This window comes from Setaria italica, chromosome IV, assembly GCF_000263155.2.
Source record: "Setaria italica strain Yugu1 chromosome IV, Setaria_italica_v2.0, whole genome shotgun sequence".
NCBI lineage: Eukaryota > Viridiplantae > Streptophyta > Magnoliopsida > Poales > Poaceae > Setaria > Setaria italica.
In genome coordinates this window covers 26,356,388-26,377,118 of record NC_028453.1, presented here as the reverse complement: position 1 = coordinate 26,377,118, position 20,731 = coordinate 26,356,388, and positions in this window count along the sequence as shown.

Here is a 20,731-nt window from a genome sequence, read left to right as displayed (position 1 = left end):
ACAAGGCTGAGCTACTAAGCTCAACAAGACTTAACCGGGGAGTCAGCTACTCTTCCAACTAGACATGCAAGGCTTCTTGGCTGAGGGGTTTGTTTGCCAAAAGCACTAAGTAACCTTATTTTCAAGTTTTAGCTCCGGTTCTAGATTCACTTACCAGTCTAGGTTGTGCAACCTATTATAAGCAATCATAGAGCCAAACAAGATGTGTAGATATAACAACAACATTGCCATCATCAGATTCCTCATTTACTCAGGGTGACATAGCGATCAAGAAATCTCAGACTGTGAGAGGCAGACGAATCGATTCGAGTTCTTTAACCATGCATGGTGAACCTAGCCTCACGACATCCGCGCACCCGGAGGTCGCTTCCTGTGTCGGCCTTCCCCATCAATCCCCTAACCCGTGTCAGGCCCATTTCCTTTGGTGCAAGGTTCCACAGACCCGGCCTCTGCCGTTCTGTGACCACACATTGCCACCACGTGCGACAACCAGCAGGGGAAACTCCGTTCCAAGAACAATGGGGCGACCGCTCACGTCTAGGTTCAATCAGGTACTGGGCTTCCTCATCCCATACTAAGTATGAGGCTAGTACTTTAAAACACTTGATCACGAACACCACCACTGTCGGGCCTTAGCAAGTTTTCATAGACAGACGGGGCGTCCATCCGACCACCAAAACGTTACCAAAACCCTGCCCCGTCCATCGTCCTTATAGTTGTAACAGGAGAGTAAATCATGCAACTCCTACAACTCGCGAGTGACAGGAGATCACTCAGCTTTTACCGTCTCCTATTTAAGCAATGCGGCTACTCGGTCCAACAGCTAGTGCTCATATCAAGGGTTACTAGGTCATGCATCTAGGGTTTCACACAACTCCTAAACGTAAATGCACAAACATGCTATACGGAAGGCATGCGCAAGTTTGGCAAAACACGTAGGATTCTCATGCAACCGGGGCTTGCCTGCGAGCAAAGGGGACGGAAGCTGCTCGACTTCTGGGGCGGCTTCGGCTTCCGCGGGCAGGAACTCGGCTACAGCTTCTTCTTCTGGCGCCGGGTGCAACTCGTAGAAGCCGTCGGCGAGGTGTAGCTCTACACGAATGCAATGCAAGGGTTAGCTTAAACGTTTATTTCAACAGCAACACTGGCTCGCCTGAGCCCAGAAACTTGCGACAAAGAGCAGGAGGTTATGGTGGTTCGAGAGAGCTGATGATGATCAACAGGTAAGGGTAGGAAGGGAAACTAGTGGTCTGATCCTTGAACTAGAGGATGTGATAACTGGGATCCTCAGACGCAAGCGCTGAAGGGTTCCCAAGTTTTACACATACACCCTCGAGTTGAAGAAAAAGATCACAGCCAAGCCCTCGGGCGAGGCGGACAAGGGTCAGCAGAACAGACAGGGTCGGACGAGACGGAACTGGGGTCAGGCGGATAGGAGGGGTCGGGCGAGGCGGACTTAGGGTCGGCAACTCACCTTCTTCCTGAAAGGAAAGCTTGGGGTCGGGAAGAGGTAGACTTGGGCGGAGGGACTAAAGCTTCGAGCAAGGACTAAGACTGGCGATGCTCCGGTGGCGGCGCTGCTTCTTGCGGATCACAAGAGAGCTCTACGCAGCACAAAGGAGCAAGCTGCTGGGTGACTTGGAGGAACTGAGAAGGAACTGGGAGAAGAACTTCTCAAGAACTGGGTGGGTGGCGCTAGGAGCTTGAGCAGGGAGCTAGAGAAGGCTAAAGGCAACAAAGGCGGAGGGAACTCCGGTGACGGGGGCATTCCTTTTATAGCTGCTGGAGCAGAGGAACGGAAACGTCGTGGAGAGAGAGAAGGGGAGCGGCGCGAAGGCCGGGGAGAAGCAATGGAGTGCTCTGCCGTGGCGGCGATTGAGCAAATAGGGCGGTGCTGCAGAACTCCGGGGGTGACGCCAGCGATCATTGCACTATTCCGTCAGGGCGGCGTAGGCGCGGGTAGACCGGTGGTTGGGATTTGGCGGAGAGCGGGCGTCGTCGTGCGGAAGAGGTGATAGAAGCGACCGGTTAAACGGCGCTAGGATCAAGGGCGCACAGGTGGGAAGACAAGCGGACGCGGCGCGGGGGAGAGCGCGGAACAACAGATTGTCGGGCGGCTTCTGACAGAGCGGGGAAAGGAACTGTCGCGGCCGCGGTCGAGGTTGGCGGTGGGGGAATCGCCGTGTAGCGACGACCGGGCGGCGCAACTGTTGCTGAAAGGGACGGAAAAGACGGGCGACATCGGGCTCTGGGGCCGGGATCTGGTGGCGTGATGATGGGCGCGGGAGACGAGGTTCTGCAGAAAGGGGTGCAGAGGGCTTCCGCTGCCATTGGGGAAAAGGGGCGCGGGAACCCACTCTGTTGCTTGCCAGAGACAAAACTGGGTGATGGCGTTGGAGAAGACGAGCCACGCGGCAGGAAGACTCTGAGGCGGCCATGCAACTCGAGTGCGGCTGACGCGGGGGATCTGGAAAAAGATCTCACGGGTCCACCGGGGGATAGATCGGACGGGTGAGGAAGATTAGCAGGATCCGACGGAGGGCTGAACTCGCCAGGGTCGGGAGAAAAGCGAAGCAGGAAGGGGTCGGGTCTCAGGGGTCGGAACTGGCGGAAGACTGAGCACTTAGGTGCGGTAAAACAAAACAGCTGACTAAGGTTAAGGGCTGAGATCAAACCTAACTAGGAAAGGTTAGGGGTCAGTCGCTACAGCCTACCCCTCTTAAAAAGAATCTCGTCCCGAGATTCAAAGATCAAGGGTGTGCTGTTCTTACCTCCTTGATGGGATAGAAAACCTGGGAAACGCTTGTTCAGATATTCGTCCATTTCCCATGTTGCTTCATCTTCGGTGTGGTTTCTCCAGAGGATCTTGTACATCTTTACCACTTGGCGTCGGGTGTGCCTTTCCTTTTGGTCAAGAACTCGATCTGGGTACTCAGCGTAGGTCAGGTCAGGTTCTACTTGAAGCTATTCTTGTTCTAAGATCTCCGCTGGAACTCGGACACATTTCTTCAACTGAGACACATGGAAAACATCATGTATGGCTGATAGCTGTTCTGGGAGTTGGATCCGGTAAGCAACGGGTCCACATCTCTCCAAAATCTCATAAGGGCCAACATAGCGGGGAGCTAACTTGCACTTTATTCCAAACCGTTGCACTCCTTTGGTTGGGGAGACTCAAAGGTACACATGATCACCAAGGCCGAACTGCAGGGGTCTCCTCCGCTAGTCGGAGTAACTCTTCTGTCGAGATTGGGCAGCCTTGAGATTTGCCTGAATTACCTTCACTTGCTCCTCGGCTTCTGCCACTAAGTCAGGGCCATAAACCTGTCTCTCTCCTGGTTGGGACCAGTTCAAGGGTGTCCTGCATCTTCGGCCGTACAGGGCCTCAAACGGTGCCATCTTCAAACTGGCCTGATAGCTGTTATTGTAGGAGAACTCTGCTAAGGGCAGGCACTTGTCCCAGTTTTTGTCATAGTGGATGACACAAGCTCTTAACATGTCTTCGAGGATCTGATTTACTCTCTCGGTTTGGCCATCGGTTTGGGGATGATACGTTGAGCTTCGAATGAGCTTGGTGCCCATGGATGTTTGTAATTGCTCCCAAAAATGGGCCACAAACTGAACTCCTCGATCAGAGATGATGGTCTTGGGTACACCATGTAGGGAAACGATACGGTCGAGGTACAACTCTGCATATTGCTTGACTGTGTAGGTGGTACGAACAGGAAAGAAATGTGCTGTCTTGGTCAGACGGTCCACTATAACCCAGATGGAATCATACCGTTGAGTTGTAAGGGGTAACCCAACTATGAAGTCCATGCTGATGTCTTCCCATTTCCAAGAGGGAATAGGTAGCGGCTGCAAGGTTCCTGCTACCTTCAAGTGACTGGCCTTGACACGTTGACAAGTGTCACATTCTGAAACATAACGAGCTATCTCCGGTTTCATCCCACTCCACCAAAAGGTCTGACGGAGATCATGGTACATCTTGTTGCTGCCAGGGTGGATTGAGAACTTGGAAAGATGAGCTTCATCTAGGATCTGCTTCCTCAACTCGGGGTCGGCGGGCACTACTAGTCGGTTTCCACAATACACACCTCCCGTTTGGTCCTAACGGAAAAGCTTATATCCCTCGTCCTTTACTGAGATCTTACTGAGGACTCGTCTTACTTCTTCATCCTTAGCTTGTGCTGACCGAATTCGGTCCTCCAAAACTGAGTCAAGGATGATGTGATCAAGGGTTCCATGGGGAACAATCTCTAGACTTAGTTTTCCCATCTCGTGACACAGAGTGTTGGTGAAGGCTGTTGACAACAAGCAGTGGCAATGGGGTTTGCGACTGAGGGCATCGGCTACCACATTGGCCTTGCCAGGATGATAGTGCACTTCCAACTCATAATCCTTTATCAACTCCAGCCATCTTCTCTGACGCATGTTGAGGTCGGCTTGCGTGAAGATGTACTTGAGGCTCTTGTGGTCGGTGTAGATGTTGCAGTGAGCTCCCATTAAGTAGTGCCTCCATATCTTCAAGGCATGTATCACTGCTGCCAACTCAAGGTCATGGGTCGGGTAGTTCAGCTCATGAGGTCGTAACGCACGTGAGGCATAGGCCAGTGCCAGAGGCGTCACAGTATACGTCATACGGCCTAGAGGGGTCGGGTTGAGCCAAAACTGGGGCGGTGGTTAGCAAGTGCTTCAGGGTCTTGAAAGCTTCTTCACACTTGGTGTCCCACACAAACTTGACCTCTTTCTTCAGCAATTCGGTCATCGGCTTAGCTATATTGGAGAAATCCGGTATAAAAAGCCGATAGTAACCTGCCAGTCCAAGGAAACTCCTGATCTGGTGTACCGAGGCAGGGGACTTCCATTCCATGACTTCTTGCACCTTACTGGGATCCACGGCGATACCGTCCTTGGAGATAGTGTGTCCCAAAAACTTGACACTATCTAACCAAAACTCACACTTGGAGAACTTTGCATAAAGCTGGTGATCTCTCAGTCGTTGGAGAACTATATGAAGATGGTTGGCATGCTCTTCCTCGTTCTTTGAGTACACTAGGATATCGTCAATGAACACCACTACAAACTTGTCCAGCTCGGGCATAAACACCGAGTTCATAAGGTACATGAAGTAAGCGGGTGCATTGGTGAGTCCAAAAGACATGACTAGGTACTCATACAGTCCATATCTGGTATAGAAAGCTGTCTTGGGTATGTCGCAAGGTCGAATCTTGATTTGGTGATAACCAGAACGAAGATCGATCTTGGAGAACACTTTTGCTCCGACTAACTGATCGAACAAGACATCAATGCGGGGCAGTGGGTACTTGTTCTTGACTGTTACCGCATTGAGGGGTCGGTAATCCACACACATCCGTAAACTGCCGTCTTTCTTCTTCATAAACAGGGTTGGGCAACCCCAAGATGATGTACTGGGTCGAATGAAGCCCTTTTCCAACAGATCATGCAACTGGGTCTTCAACACGGCTAACTCAGCGGGTGGCATCCGATAGGGTCTCTTAGATATCGGGGCTGTGCCAGGAACCAACTTTATGGAAAACTCAACTTCTCTATTAGGTGGCATACCCGGCAAATCTTCTGGAAACACATCTGGGTACTCACAGATAACAGGGAGGTCTTCTAAACGGGCTCCCAAGAGAGGATAGGCACAAGGAGTCGAAGACTCCGGATGGGTCAAGGATAGGGTAGAACTGCCATGAGAGGGTGAGCTGATGTAAAGAGATCGGGCTGATGTATCTAAAACAACATGATGTCGGGCCATCCAATCCATGCCAAGGACAACATCTAGGCCTTCGAGGTCAAGGATGATAAGGTTTTCCTTGAAGAGGGTGGGGCCTAGCTGGAGAGGTACAAGAATAACGACCTGATCCGACGTTATCCTTCCTCCAGGAGTGGCGATCACATAGGGTTCCTTAGTGTGACCGACACTTAGCCCACATCTTTCCCTTGCCTTACTCCCGATAAAGCTATGAGAGGCTCCCGAATCAAACAACACAACAACAGCTTGATTTAAAACAAGGAAAGTACCCGTCATTACTGACGCACCTTCGGGAAGTTCGGTCAAGCTGGTGTAGTTGAGTCGGCCTTGTCGGACTTGCACCTTGGGCCTTCTTCCTCTGGCTGCCATGGGGTTCTGGCCTTGCTGCTGATTCTTGTTCCTGGGGCAGTCCTTTGCAAAATGTCCCTCATTGCCGCAGGTATAACACCGATTACTGGCTGCCGGACGAGGTGGCGTTGGCAAGGTCGGCCGGGGTACTTGCGGTTGGAAGCCTGGGAAACTAGGCATTGTTGCCGGCGGGGGTCGGGCGATCCATTTCCCTGACTGTTGGGGTCGGCCAGGGGCCTGTGGAGGGATCATCCGAAACCTTCGGGTTGGCGGGCTCGGAAAAGCTACAGAGGCTTTCCTCTTCTGGTCGGCCTTGAGAGCTTGCATGCAGTCCTCCTGGGAGATGGCCAGGTTGACCAACTCGTTATAGGTGTCCACCCTGATGGGGTTCAGCCTTTCCCTGAGCTCCAAGCTCAGTCCTCGGCGGAATCTGTCCCGCTTCTTCTCATCGGTGTCCGCATGATAGCCAGCATAACGGCATAGGTCATTGAACGCCTGGGCGTAGTGCAGCACATCCCGAGTTCCTTGGGTGAGGGCCAGAAACTCGTTGAGCTTGCGCTCCAGGAGACCTTCGGGAATGTGATGCGCCTTAAACGCTGTCTTAAACTCGTTCCAACTGACCACGTGGCCAGCAGGTAGCATGGCATGGTAGTGGTCCCACCAAAGCCGTGCGGAACCACGCAGCTGCTGAGCTGTGAACCGCGCCTTGTTGTTGTCAGGGCATGGAGCGGTGAGGAGCTCGAACTTGGATTCGATCGTACGAACCCATGCATCAGCGTCGAGCGGTTCTTGGGTCTTTTGGAACAGCGGGGGCTGCGTCCCCAGAAAGTCCTCATATCTTGCGATATGCGGCTGCTGCTGTACTCTTCCACGATGTGGCTGCTGTTGTCCTTGCACCAGATGCCTCAGCAGCTCAGTTTGAGTTGCTAAGATTGCCTCCAATGGCGATGGTGGCGGGGGCGGGGGAAGATCCTGTCGCTGGTCACTACCACTGGGCACAGATCCAGACCTGGTGCGGTGTGCCATCTGCAAGAGTTAACGCCCCATCAATCTCATAACCTTAGGTGTACTCCAACAATGGAACGTATGAATTAAATCCTTTAATGCGACTCTTGCCAATGGTGCATCACACGTCCTCATAGAGGAAGCACATTCCTCCCATTTTCAACATAGATAGCCTCTACTTGCCCTGGTACTCCACTTTAGGCACACATACCACATACAGACTCCTAGGGTCTGATCCACTCGAACCAAGGGGTCGGATACGGTCCGTACTCGAAAAGGGTCAGACGAGGCGGTAACTGCCTTAAGGGTCGGCGCACTCTGGCTCGCAAACTAGGGTCGGCCAACTGAACAGGCTCCCCGAAAACAACACAGGGTTACGGCACCACTCACTCAACCCTAGCATCCACACCATACGAAAAGGATAAAACTATGCACTGGGTCGACTTTATACACAACGAGGTTTCAACACAGGGAGTACTCAACTCAAGGCTAACCTATTACAGCTTTCCAAAAACTAGACTACCGAGGAGTACAACAAAAGAAAGAAGGTTCCCTGAGAACCCTTAAGCTACCACTGGACACTATGAGTCGGAGAAGGGGCGCCATCTTCTTCTATGTCCATGCTGGACGCTCCCTCGTCTTCCTCAGGGTCCTCCTGAGCTTCAAGCTGCATGTTGAGGGCATGCATATCTTCAAGCTCAGCTTGGTGCTCCTCCAGGTGGGCATTGGCGACGACCAACTCCATTTCCACCTCCATCTTCTCCTCCGAGAGCTCTATCATGCCGTCCACGAGGTCGGCAACTTCTCCTTCCAGCTCGGAGATCCGATCTTGCATGTCGTGGATCTGGATACCACGTTGGATCAGCTGGTAGGTTTGGCCTACCAGGTCTCTTCTAGCTACTTGGAGGTATCCGTGGGTGTCTGCAGCCGTCCGGGCAATGAGAGTCATGGCTCTTCCTTGGAGCTCTATCAACCGGTAGAGAGAAGCCATGCAACGGACGTTGGTGGAGATGGTGACCATAGCACAGGTAGTGGCCAACACCTCAAGGTTTCCGATGCGGTCCAGCCAGGCCGGGTCCAGCCGACTCCTGATGGGAAAAAGACCGATCGGGTCCAGCATGATCTCCACAGGGTGCAACTGACAGAACTGTGTGAGCAACTGAAGGGCGGCGGATTCCCAAGTGTCTTCCGGAGAAAGACCATAGGCTATTATGCCCAGAGAGGGCCAGTCGGGCCGCGCAAGAGGAGGTGGTACCAACGCTTGCACCTGCCACGTCTGGATGCCCTGCTCCATATACAGCCGCCCAGAATACAGGGGCGGGGACTGATACCCAAACCACCTCAGCGTATCCCACAAGATCGCGGGAAACCCCTCGAAATGCAGGCACGTTGATTGGAAGGTACCGTCCGCTCCAAAAACCACATGCCCGGGAACAGCCATCTGGAACCAAGAAACCGAAACCACGTGAGATAACTCCGAGGATCAGGGGTCGGATAGAGAAGCAGAAGGGCTTAACCGAGAGCAACTAAGAGGAACTAGAAGTCCTTAGATCCAAAAGAACTCTTTTCGGACAGGGTTGCTGTTGAGAAGGAAACATTACAGATTTTAGGTATGAAGCATGCACGGCCTACCGTACTCTTAACCAAAAACAATTGCCCGAACCTTGGGTCTTACGCGGTCAGCGCCGGTGACAAGGCAACAATACGTCTCTCCCTATATTAACTAGTCGGTTCTAGCAACGTCTCAACGAGCGCGGTTAGCAACCTGCAGAAAACACACACACACGAACCTTTCGTGCCAGCACCCACGAAAGCGTTCCCAAACATTACCGTCCACTATAGGAACGGCACCCATGCGTCTAAGGCTGCATGGACAGCACTCAACCGTGGAAATAGGTTCCTTCCGAATAGAACCATATAACCCTTCGCATACTCGTGATGCGGCATCGGCACACGTATGACAAACGTGGCGAAACAACCGTGCCGATAGGTTTGTTGGAATCGAACCGTATCAACCTTCGTATGGATCACATACGGAACCTGCGCACGTATAATAGACGTGGGCGAAAACAACCGCGAAGATAGGGTCCCTTGAATGGAACTCCCTATCAACCCTTGCATGCTCGCGATGCGGAACTCGGCACACGTATGATAGACGTGGCGAAGTGCTGGAGGAGTTAGCAACATAACCAGATACTTATTAGTCACCTAAAACAACCCCAAAATCCCCTAGGGCCTCTCGCACTAAGTCATCCTTAACGATCGTACGAGATTTTCAAAAGGTTCTTGCAACTTTTATATTTTCAAAGAAGTGTCTAGGGCTCATTGGGTTCTCTGATATGCTAAACACGGCTCTGATACCAGCTGTGGCGGAACCACCTCAGATTAGCTTGATTAAGCACGGTTAAGTCGCCTAACATGCGACACTTCTGCTTAAACCGAGCTAACACGGGGTGCCGTCGGATTTCATCCGATTTAACCACTTAACAGGATCGAGTCTAGCAAACCCACACGAAGGTGAGCGGTTACAGAGAATACAACGAGTCCACTGAGTTAAGCAAGTCTTACTCAAATAGTTCGGCCATAAGAAATAACATCAGAGTTTTACAAGTTCAAAGAAAACGACAGAGAAAACACTAGCGGAAGACTTCGTCGGGGTCGAATGTCTGGGCGAGGCCAACCAGAACATCACTGAGTCCTCTCCTCGCCGTCCGAGGAGGGGTCCCACTCGACCGTCCAGCCTGGCGGGAGCTCGGGCGGCCAAGCGCCAGCAAGGGAGGGGTCAGGAACAGCAACTTCACCTGAAAAACAGGAGCCACAACAAGGCTGAGCTACTAAGCTCAACAAGACTTAACCGGGGAGTCAGCTACTCTTCCAACTAGACATGCAAGGCTTCTTGGCTGAGGGGTTTGTTTGCCAAAAGCACTAAGTAACCTTATTTTCAAGTTTTAGCTCCGATTCTAGATTCACTTACCAGTCTAGGTTGTGCAACCTATTATAAGCAATCATAGAGCCAAACAAGATGTGTAGATATAACAACAACATTGCCATCATCAGATTCCTCATTTACTCAGGGTGACATAGCGATCAAGAAATCTCAGACCGTGAGAGGCAGACGAATCGATTCGAGTTCTTTAACCATGCATGGTGAACCTAGCCTCACGACATCCGCGCACCCGGAGGTCGCTTCCTGTGTCGGCCTTCCCCATCAATCCCCTAACCCGTGTCGGGCCCATTTCCTTTGGTGCAAGGTTCCACAGACCCGGCCTCTGCCGTTCTGTGACCACACATTGCCACCACGTGCGACAACCAGCAGGGGAAACTCCGTTCCAAGAACAATGGGGCGACCGCTCACGTCTAGGTTCAATCAGGTACTAGGCTTCCTCATCCCATACTAAGTATGAGGCTAGTACTTTAAAACACTTGATCACGAACACCACCACTGTCGGGCCTTAGCAAGTTTTCATAGACAGACGGGGCGTCCATCCGACCACCAAAACGTTACCAAAACCCTGCCCCGTCCATCATCCTTATAGTTGTAACAGGAGAGTAAATCATGCAACTCCTACAACTCGCGAGTGACAGGAGATCACTCGGCTTTTACCGTCTCCTATTTAAGCAATGCGGCTACTCGGTCCAACAGCTAGTGCTCATATCAAGGGTTACTAGGTCGTGCATCTAGGGTTTCACACAACTCCTAAACGTAAATGCACAAACATGCTATACGGAAGGCATGCGCAAGTTTGGCAAAACACGTAGGATTCTCATGCAACCGGGGCTTGCCTGCGAGCAAAGGGGACGGAAGCTGCTCGACTTCTGGGGCGGCATCGGCTTCCGCGGGCAGGAACTCGGCTACAGCTTCTTCTTCTGGCGCCGGGTGCAACTCGTAGAAGCCGTCGGCGAGGTGCAGCTCTACACGAATGCAATGCAAGGGTTAGCTTAAACGTTTATTTCAACAGCAACACTGGCTCGCCTGAGCCCAGAAACTTGCAACAAAGAGCAGGAGGTTATGGTGGTTCGAGAGAGCTGATGATGATCAACAGGTAAGGGTAGGAAGGGAAACTAGTGGTCTGATCCTTGAACTAGAGGATGTGATAACTGGGATCCTCAGACGCAAGCGCTGAAGGGTTCCCAAGTTTTACACATACACCCCCGAGTTGAAGAAAAAGATCACAGCCAAGCCCTCGGGCGAGGCGGACAAGGGTCGGCGGAACAGACAGGGTCGGACGAGACGGAACTGGGGTCGGGCGGATAGGAGGGGTCGGGTGAGGCGGACTTAGGGTCGGCAACTCACCTTCTTCCTGAAAGGAAAGCTTGGGGTTGGGAAGAGGCAGACTTGGGCGGAGGGACTAAAGCTTTGAGCAACGACTAAGATTGGCGATGCTCCGGCGGCGGCGCTGCTTCTTGCGGATCACAAGAGAGCTCTACGCAGCACAAAGGAGCAAGCTGCTGGGTGACTTGGAGGAACTGAGAAGGAACTGGGAGAAGAACTTCTCAAGAACTGGGTGGGTGGCGCTAGGAGCTTGAGCAGGGAGCTAGAGAAGGCTAAAGGCAACAAAGGCGGAGGGAACTCCGGTGATGGGGGCATTCCTTTTATAGCTGCTGGAGCAGAGGAACGGAAACGTCGCGGAGAGAGAGAAGGGGAGCGGCGCGTAGGCCGGGGAGAAGCAATGGAGTGCTCTGCCGTGGCGGCGATTGAGCAAACAGGGCGGTGCTGTAGAACTCCGGGGGTGACGCCAGCGATCATTGCGCTATTCCGTCAGGGCGGCGTAGGCACGGGTAGACCGGTGGTTGGGATTTGGCGGAGAGCGGGCGTCGTCGTGCGGAAGAGGTGATAGAAGCGACCGGTTAAACGGCGCTAGGATCAAGGGCGCACAGGTGGGAAGACAAGCGGACGCGGCGCGGGGGAGAGCGCGGAACAACAGATTGTCGGGCGGCTTCTGACAGAGTGGGGAAAGGAACTGTCGCGGCCGCGGTCGGGGTTGGCGGTGGGGGAATCGTCATGTAGCGACGACCGGGCAGCGCAACTGTTGCTGAAAGGGACGGAAAAGACGGGCGACATCGGGCTCTGGGGCCGGGATCTGGTGGCGTGATGATGGGCGTGGGAGACGAGGTTCTGCAGAAAGGGGTGCAGAGGGCTTCCGCTGCCATTGGGGAAAAGGGGCGCGGGAACCCACTCTGTTGCTTGCCAGAGACAAAACTGGGCGATGGCGTCGGAGAAGACGAGCCACGCGGCAGGAAGACTCTGAGGCGGCCATGCAACTCGAGTGCGGCTGATGTGGGGGATCTGGAAAAAGATCTCACGGGTCCACCGGGGGATAGATCGGACGGGTGAGGAAGATCAGCAGGATCCGACGGAGGGCTGAACTCGCCAGGGTCGGGAGAAAAGCGAAGCAGGAAGGGGTCGGGTCTCAGGGGTCGGAACTGGCGGAAGACTGAGCACTTAGGTGCGGTAAAACAAAACAGCTGACTAAGGTTAAGGGCTGAGATCAAACCTAACTGGGAAAGGTTAGGGGTCGGTCGCTACAAGGTCGAAGATTTTATCGGCCTTTGTCGTGTCAAAACCGAACGCCTCTGGCTCCTTTTTGCCGAACGGGCATGATATTGGCTTCTTTCCCTTGACCCACTCCGCAAGTCCGACCTTAACGTCTTCCTCGTCCTCCACCTCTTCCAGGAATGCCACTTTCTTCTGGAAATTCCTCCGTGGATCGAAAGAACGTATCTCCTGTCCTGACAATCGGTGGACGATTTGGCTTAAACTCTCGAACTCCTGTGAGGCGTATTTTTCTTTGATGTGGGGCAGGAGGCCTTGAAAGGCTATATCGGCCAGTTGCACGTCGTTTAGAGCCAGGGAATAGCACTTGTTCCTGATTTCCCGAAACCTCTGTACATATGAGGATATCGGCTCGTCGCTTCTCTGCTTGAGGCTGGTCAAATCGGACAGCTTCATCTCATGTACCCCGGCGTAGAAATATTTATGAAATTGTCTTTCCAAATCGGCCCATGTAATAATCAAATTCGGCGGTAAAGTCGTGAACCACTGGAAGGCCGATCCGGACAAGGATGATGAGAATAGCCGCACTCGTAGAGCGTCTTGCGTGGCCGCTTCTCCACATTGGATGATAAATCTATTTACGTGCTCCACGGTGGAAGTGTCGTCCATCCCCGAGAACTTGGTGAAGTCAGGAACTTTATACCGATGGGGAAACGGCAGTAGATCGTATGTAGACGGGTATGGTGTCCTATAGGTGTAAGTTTGTACCTTCGGCTTTAAGCCGAATTGTTCCTGAATCACCTCAGCAATACGTGCTGACCAATCCGGTTGTTGCTGGTGAACCGTCGGCTGAGGTATTGGCACGTGCTGGTACACCGGAGGTGGAATGGCCTGATGCTGAGTGAAAGCAGGTGGCATCTGGGTGAAAGCCGATTGTGTATTCAGGGTCGGCTGTTTGAATGAGCCACTTGCTTCATCATATAGAACGAGTTCTGCTGTTTTACTCAGTTCTGGCGCAATAGGCTGGTACGGCGGCATGGTTGGTCGAGTGGCTGCTTGGAACGATGCCTGGAATTGGGCACTTCCCTGACCAGCCGATTGATCCTGAACGGTCGTAGCTGATGGTGCCCCCCAAGGCGATGGACTATTTGGAGGGAACGACGCAGAGGATAGCTGGACGGGGTGTGGCTGAAAGTGTTGAGTGCCATCATACCCCATAGGACCCGATGATGATGAAGCGCCTGTTCCTCCAACAGAAAATTGGATCGGCTGAGAAACCGAATGCAAATAAGCCTTGTTCGGTGGAATCGGCTGAGTATAAGCCGGTCCCCTGTATCCTTGAGGTACCCCACTAGCGAAGGAGTTGACAACGGCATTGTACACCGTATTTGCAAGCATCGGAGATTGATCAATGAAGGCGTGATAAACGGACTGTTAGACCATATCGGCCATCTTGTCCGAGTCCTCAGAGATTGTGATCTGGCGGGGAGTTGGAAACGGAGACTTCTTGATAGTCTCCCTGCTTCTGGAGCGACTGAAAGATTGTAGGCAAACTTTCCGGAACTGTGCCATATGCTTATCCAGTTCTTCCTTCTGGTCGTCCTTTAGATCTGCTTCCGTCACTTCGATGACGTTATCTTCGGAGACTTCAGCAGCTTTCGACATGGCGGCAGTTGTATTGGTCCCACCGGGCATGCCAAAAGTGTGTTGGCGCTAGAAATCGGTCAACCGAATCCCCAGCGTCTGACACACGACCCGGGAGAATCTGCTTAACTCCTGTTCGGGTGATTGCCCTGGTGCGGTTCGCGCGGCGTGCCAGCCAATCTGACCTGTTGATTGGCAAGGAAGAATACGTGTCAGGTTCAGAAATCACGATCGGCTAAGTTTCCGATCTCGAGAGAGCTTATCAGCGAATCGGCCGATTTGCCGTAATAAAGAAATCGGCTATAAGGTAGCCGATCACTGTAGCCTTGTAGACAGAAAACTACTGGAGTAATCGACACAATGCTATAGTAACAACACTAAGAATAGATCTAATCGGCAATATGTAAAAATAAGCAAATTTAATAGCAGAATATAAAGAAAGTCGAAACCACCGATTCCTAGCTGGATAACTGGTGATAAAACTAGAAAGATAGGTAAAACCTATGATTCTATTAAATATCGATAACTAGTGAATAAATCTAAATGAAACAACAGCGATGCGCCCGAAGTTAAGGCTTAGAATTTACTCGGTAAACGGAACTTACAAGATCGGCTGGAGATCAAGTCGATGCAGCCCTGCCAACCCGTACGAACTCGTGAAAAAGGAGAAAGTATTTGGCGAAATCGCCAGCTTGAAAGTAAGTACAAGGAAATAGTAATTTGTTGTATTGAGTAGTTGATTGTATTGATTTGCAAAGGTAGCTATTTATAGCCCCGTACAGATGACTCCTTAACTGACTAGAACTCTATCCCTAATCCAAATAGAAAATGAATATTTACAAGTACAATTCGTGCTAGGTTGGTTATTATACGCTTTATGGGCTGATCTCCTCCATCCTTCTATTCCTCTCCAAGCCCATACAGGCCCAATTATCCCAACCTCCTAATCGGCCGATTCCTTATCGGCAAAAGGTAACCGATCGGGAACCCGGCGTGTTCGATCCGAAACCCAAGGGTTAAGCAAGGCAGAAGTTATCGGCCGATCCCGTACTGTAGCATTGGCCGATCCTGGACTGTGGCACCAACCAACCGATCTCGAACTGTAGCGCCATTCGGCCGATTCCCAACTGTACTTTTCCAATTTCCTCTTTTCTTGGCGCCGATTCTACTGGTGACGAAATCTGGCGTCAACAAACTCTTTACTTGTATGGTTATTCTAAAGTTGTCCCTAGTCGGAGTTCATGTGAGGACACACATGAATATTAGACTAGCACATGTATTAGTTGATGACTATGTTTCACAAGTCATGGACATGGAGATGTTGAACTAATAATGTGGACACATGTGTTGACATGTGCTAGGACTGACCCAACACGAGAAGTAGTTCTCTCTTTAAACAACATATACGCTTTGTCCTTAGACCTGAGATTGTCACATGTATTCTAGATGTGGATCGACCTACTTAGGGGCTATCAAACGCTACGCTGTAATAGGGTAGTTATAAAGGTAGCTTTCGGGTTTGTCAAGAAGCATGCTATGAGACATGGTCAATCAAGATGGGAATTGCCCCTCTCTGATTGAGAGTGATATCTCTGGGCCCCTCGAGTGATCGGATCCGAAAATGCATGGCCATGCTACGTACGGTTAAGAGTTAACCTACAAAGGGATTCTAAATCACAGGATCGAGAAAGAGCGGTCGTCTTGAAGCTAGACCAAATATGGTGAGGTAAAGGGAATAGCATGTATATTATGTTGTGATGGTTCGTCTGATATGATCTTCGTGTGCGTATAGGAGTTGGCACGTCTTGCTAGAGGCCGCTACCGACTATTGGGCCGAGTAGGAGTACTCGGGCCATGTCTATACGTATCCGAACCCATAGGGCCACACACTTAAGGGGCTGGAAGTCCAATTCGGATTTGATCCGAGTTGGATTAGGTTTAGAAGTACTAATGGGCCTCGGACCCAGAGGCCCGTCAGGAACCTCTATAAATAGAGGGGTGGGGGCACCCTAGGGTTGACACCTTTTTGGCGAAACAGACCTGCCGTGCCTCCCACGCCCTCGCCTGTTGCAACTCGCGGATCTAGCAGGTAGGCTTGCGATGCTTCCTCCCTGAACGTGTGGATACCTTGGAGGTGTTGCGCCTGCAGCACTTGGACGAGCCGCCGACGAGCCACGACGAGCCGCGGCACCGGAGGCGATCTTGTTGCACGTGGACGAGCTGCTGAGAAGCTGCTGGACGTGATCGACTACGTACAACTACGTGATCGTCTTCACTGCATCGACGCATATCTACATCTTCCGCACCAGTAGTGCGTCGAGTGGTAATCCCGTGATCCTTATACGGCAGTTCTTCCTGTTATACGCGATAGAATTTTTGAATTGCGCTAGTGTAGCCTACCTCGTATCCCAACATGATGTTCCTATCTATGGCCAACCATCTAGAATTTGTCTAAATTAGTCAATTTGTGATGGTCCCAAGGCACTTGCAAAAAAAAGTTATTTGTGAAGTTATTAGTGTTTTTACTCCAAGAATACTCTGGTGAAAAATTGATAAAAATATGGCAATGAAAAGTGACTTCTTAGGAAGCTGTTGCCTACTCCTCGTAGCCATTCATCTGCACATCGATGATTCAGATCGACTATTCGATACCACGGCATCCAGTGGTTGTTGTACCGGTTCCTGTTCCCGCACGTTCTTCAAGGATCCGGTTGCCATCCTCGAGAGGCGTCGGTTTCTTAGTTTCCAAGGGAAGCCGGCGTAACATCCTATGGAAGGCGAGGAACTTCTTATTTAATCGCCATTTCCCCCACCATCGGTGTCATCACTAGTTCCACTACCATCTTGTCCCCGATGCGCGTGCATCACCCCTACAGCCCGGCCGACGCCATGAAGCGATCCATCTCCCCCTCAGCCCTTGCCTTCTCCGGCTCCCCATCGCGCCGCCTCTCCCACACTGGCTTCCCCGCATGCATCGAGTGATCCTTTGGCACCTCCTCCTCATTGTCACGCTCCCGTGGTGGTTTCTCACCGCGCTTCGATGGCGCCGCCAGATGCACTAACTTCTCGGCAGCGCTACAATGCTACGTCGACATGGACCTCAACCCGCTATCACCCTCATCGTTAGGATCGTGCTCCGACACTGTCTACCTCAACCCGCCGTCGCTCACTGATGGTCACCGCGGAGCAGCTGGGGGCTCCCCGGCGCATTCCTAGCCTCCTCCTACAGTGGGGGCGGCTTCCTCTACCCCCGCGCCCTCGTCGCCGTCCCAGAAGTTGACCTTGAAGGTGACCCTTCCAGCTGATGCGTTCGACTCCGAGTCCCATACTGAGATGGACTCATATGACGATCATCATCATGGCTACCACACGCCCTTCACCCGGGGCGACGCTTTGTGCATATTCTGCCACACTAACAACACCTTCGCGTGCCCCGTCTGCCCTACCATGAGGCACCGGTGGAAGATCCTGAATGAGGTCAAGGACCATGTCGTGGGGATGGCAACGTTCGTGCCCCTGAGGGGAAAGAACAAGAAGAAATGGAGCCTCCACCATGTCATGGCTCGGATTGAGGGATGGTTGGGGTGAGCAAGCCGCATCGGTGGAAGATCAATGCAGTTATCTTTGCTATGCTGTTAATTAGTAACTTTAGAATTTGTTGGAACTCTAGCCATCTTTTCTATGTTGTTACCTTTTGTTCGTAAGATCATTGGACTGTTTCCTTCGGTTGGAAGATCAATCCCCTATTTTTGTACTCTATTTTCTCTCTTTCGTCTCCCTCACCCTTTCTCTCTTCCTTGGTTACCATGTAGACATGGTTACTCACACTTGAAACCAATTTCTGATCTTCCCTCATTTATTTTCCAAGGGGTGGTTCTCCTACTCACATAGCTCGAGAGGTCAAGATGGGTTGAATTTTATGTTTCATTTAATGTGATTGTAGTTAGAATGGTGCATCGGTTTTTTAGAGATTGAAAATCAATATGGGACAAATATTAACAAATAATGTAATCCTATTTGGCTCTCTCTCAAAACCAAGGAATCCATGCTCACCTTGCCAAAATTGAAACCATTTTTCCCACAAAGGATCGAACATTTTGGTCTATCCTATTCACTTTTGCTATAACGGATCATACGTCTGTACATATTTTTCCTAAGAATTGTAACGAATTCTAATTTGTACCTGACGATTAACGTGGCAACCGTCCACGTTCCAGCACCATGTAATGTCACATTCTCCACATCCATGCAGCCAGTCTTCCTTTGTTCTCGTGTACTCATGGTTACTTGAAACCAATTTATGCTATTCCCTCATTTAATTCCTAAGGCAAGTGCACCCCCTTCTATTTGCTCTAGCTTTGCCACTGATTGTAGTTGGAATAGTGCATCGGATTTTGGAGAGGTTGAAAATCAATATGGGAATACTCTTATTTTTACCCTAAAATCAAGGTGGCAACCATCCACAGCGATGGTTGTTTTGGGATATTTGCCCAGTGAAGTAGCAGTGGTTTTGTTATAAATGCGACGGCCCTCCACTTCCTCTTCAACTGGCCTCAAGCATAGGAAAACCCTTGTGCATCTCCTCCTCTCGGCACAAGAAAACCCTTCTGCATCTCCTTCTCTCAGCGCAGGTACAGTGCTCTCTCCCTAGTCTCTGTATCAATTTGTATGTGCATTCGACCTTGCCCCCTCTTTGATCAAACTAATTTCTATATGCATTTTAGGATCGTCAACATGGATGCTCCAACTCACCGCTAGAACTCATCGTCACCCAGGCCATGCTGCTCCACCTTTTTGTCTACAACGGTGTTGCTGACTAGGTGGTGGTGGCTTATGTCACCGAGCAGCACCACCAGGCTCCTTGGCTCACCACATCGGTTGCATCGTCGCTTCACTAGGCCATCATAGCTTCAGGATGGCACACGACACCTCCTCTAAGCTTGTCTTTGCTGTGCTTTCATCCTCCCAGGGTGTTGACCACCTTCATAGTCCAACCTGGCAGTGGTGGAAAGAGGTCACAATCTTCCGCCATGTCAATCGCTTCAACATCTTCGAGGGTGACTAGGAGTCTCTAGGCAACCCCAGTGAGATTATGTAGATCATTTATCTTTGCAATGTTGTCAATCGTTTATCTCTCCATGTTCTAGTACTTGCAAAATAAGTTTAGTTCTTTATTTGTCTACCAGAATTCACTGAGATTTCAATGTTATTCACTTGCAAAAGAACGTTACATTATTAGAAATCAACGCGTTTGTTGCCATTTTCCGTCCCCTGACTCCCGATGCAACCCTTCAGCTTCCCCTTGGCAACTGAGAGCCATTAATATACCGGTACCCTCCTCTTGTGCTAACCAACCCCTCCATTTCCTTGCCTCCACGCGCTCTTCCTCTAGAAAACTAGCATGGCTTATTCTCAGATTGCTTCTTCACTTCCTTCCAACTACTCCTCCAATGAGGATGTTGGCCCTATCGAGGATGGTGGGCCATAGTATGATGACTCCGACCCCTCTGTCGTACATACATCCATGGACCCACCAGAAGGTTTGGACAGACCCACATACAGGGTAGATGTGTCAGACATCGAGACTACGGTGCAGGACGGCGTAGTCTTCGTGAAGGACAGGAGCTAGGCAAGGACTTGGAAACTACTCATAGCAGTTAGAGTAGGATTCTCTGGTCGAATCCGACTAGTATCCATGTAAAATAACCGACCTGTAACCCTGCTCCTTCAGTATATAAGGACGGGCAGGGACCTCCTCCAAAGAAGTTCAATTGAATACCAGCAAATAATACACAGGACGTAGGGTATTACATGATCTAGCGGCCCAAATCTGTCTAAATTGTGTGCCTACCTACACTATCGAGTTCCAAATTATGGCGACACTCACCAACCAAAACTCTACCTTGGGTACTCCCCTTGGTAGGTTGCCGGATTCAAACACCGATAGCTGGCGCGCCAGGTAGGGGAAGTCGCTGAGATTTCCCTTGCAAGTTGGATGGCACAAGTCATCATGAAGCCTACAATCGCGTTTGAAGTAGGCACGACGTTCATCTTCGGCTCCTAGGTCTGCATCGCAAATGGCGCAGGAGGCTTCCACCGCCACATCACGGAGGCCCCGGAGAAGAAGCTTTGGAGGAAGTCCTTGAGAGATTCAACGAAATTTTTGACCTGTTCCAAGGATCGAGAAGCAAGTTCGAGTACAACTCGAGCTCTACATCTACTCTGATTGGTTCCCATGAGCTGGCATTCCAGCCATCGTGCGAATGAAGTCAAATTCCGAGCCAATTCTAGTTTGGACTCCGTAACGCGGCTTCCATCTATCAAGAAGCTTTGTCAGGATTGCAACCCAACTCGGGCGGGATTGAAGACTACGACTATGATCACTACTCGAATTCTGACAAGGAGACACCATTAACAGGTCCGTAACAGGGCCTGGTGATCACTTTGACCCCCCAAGGCAG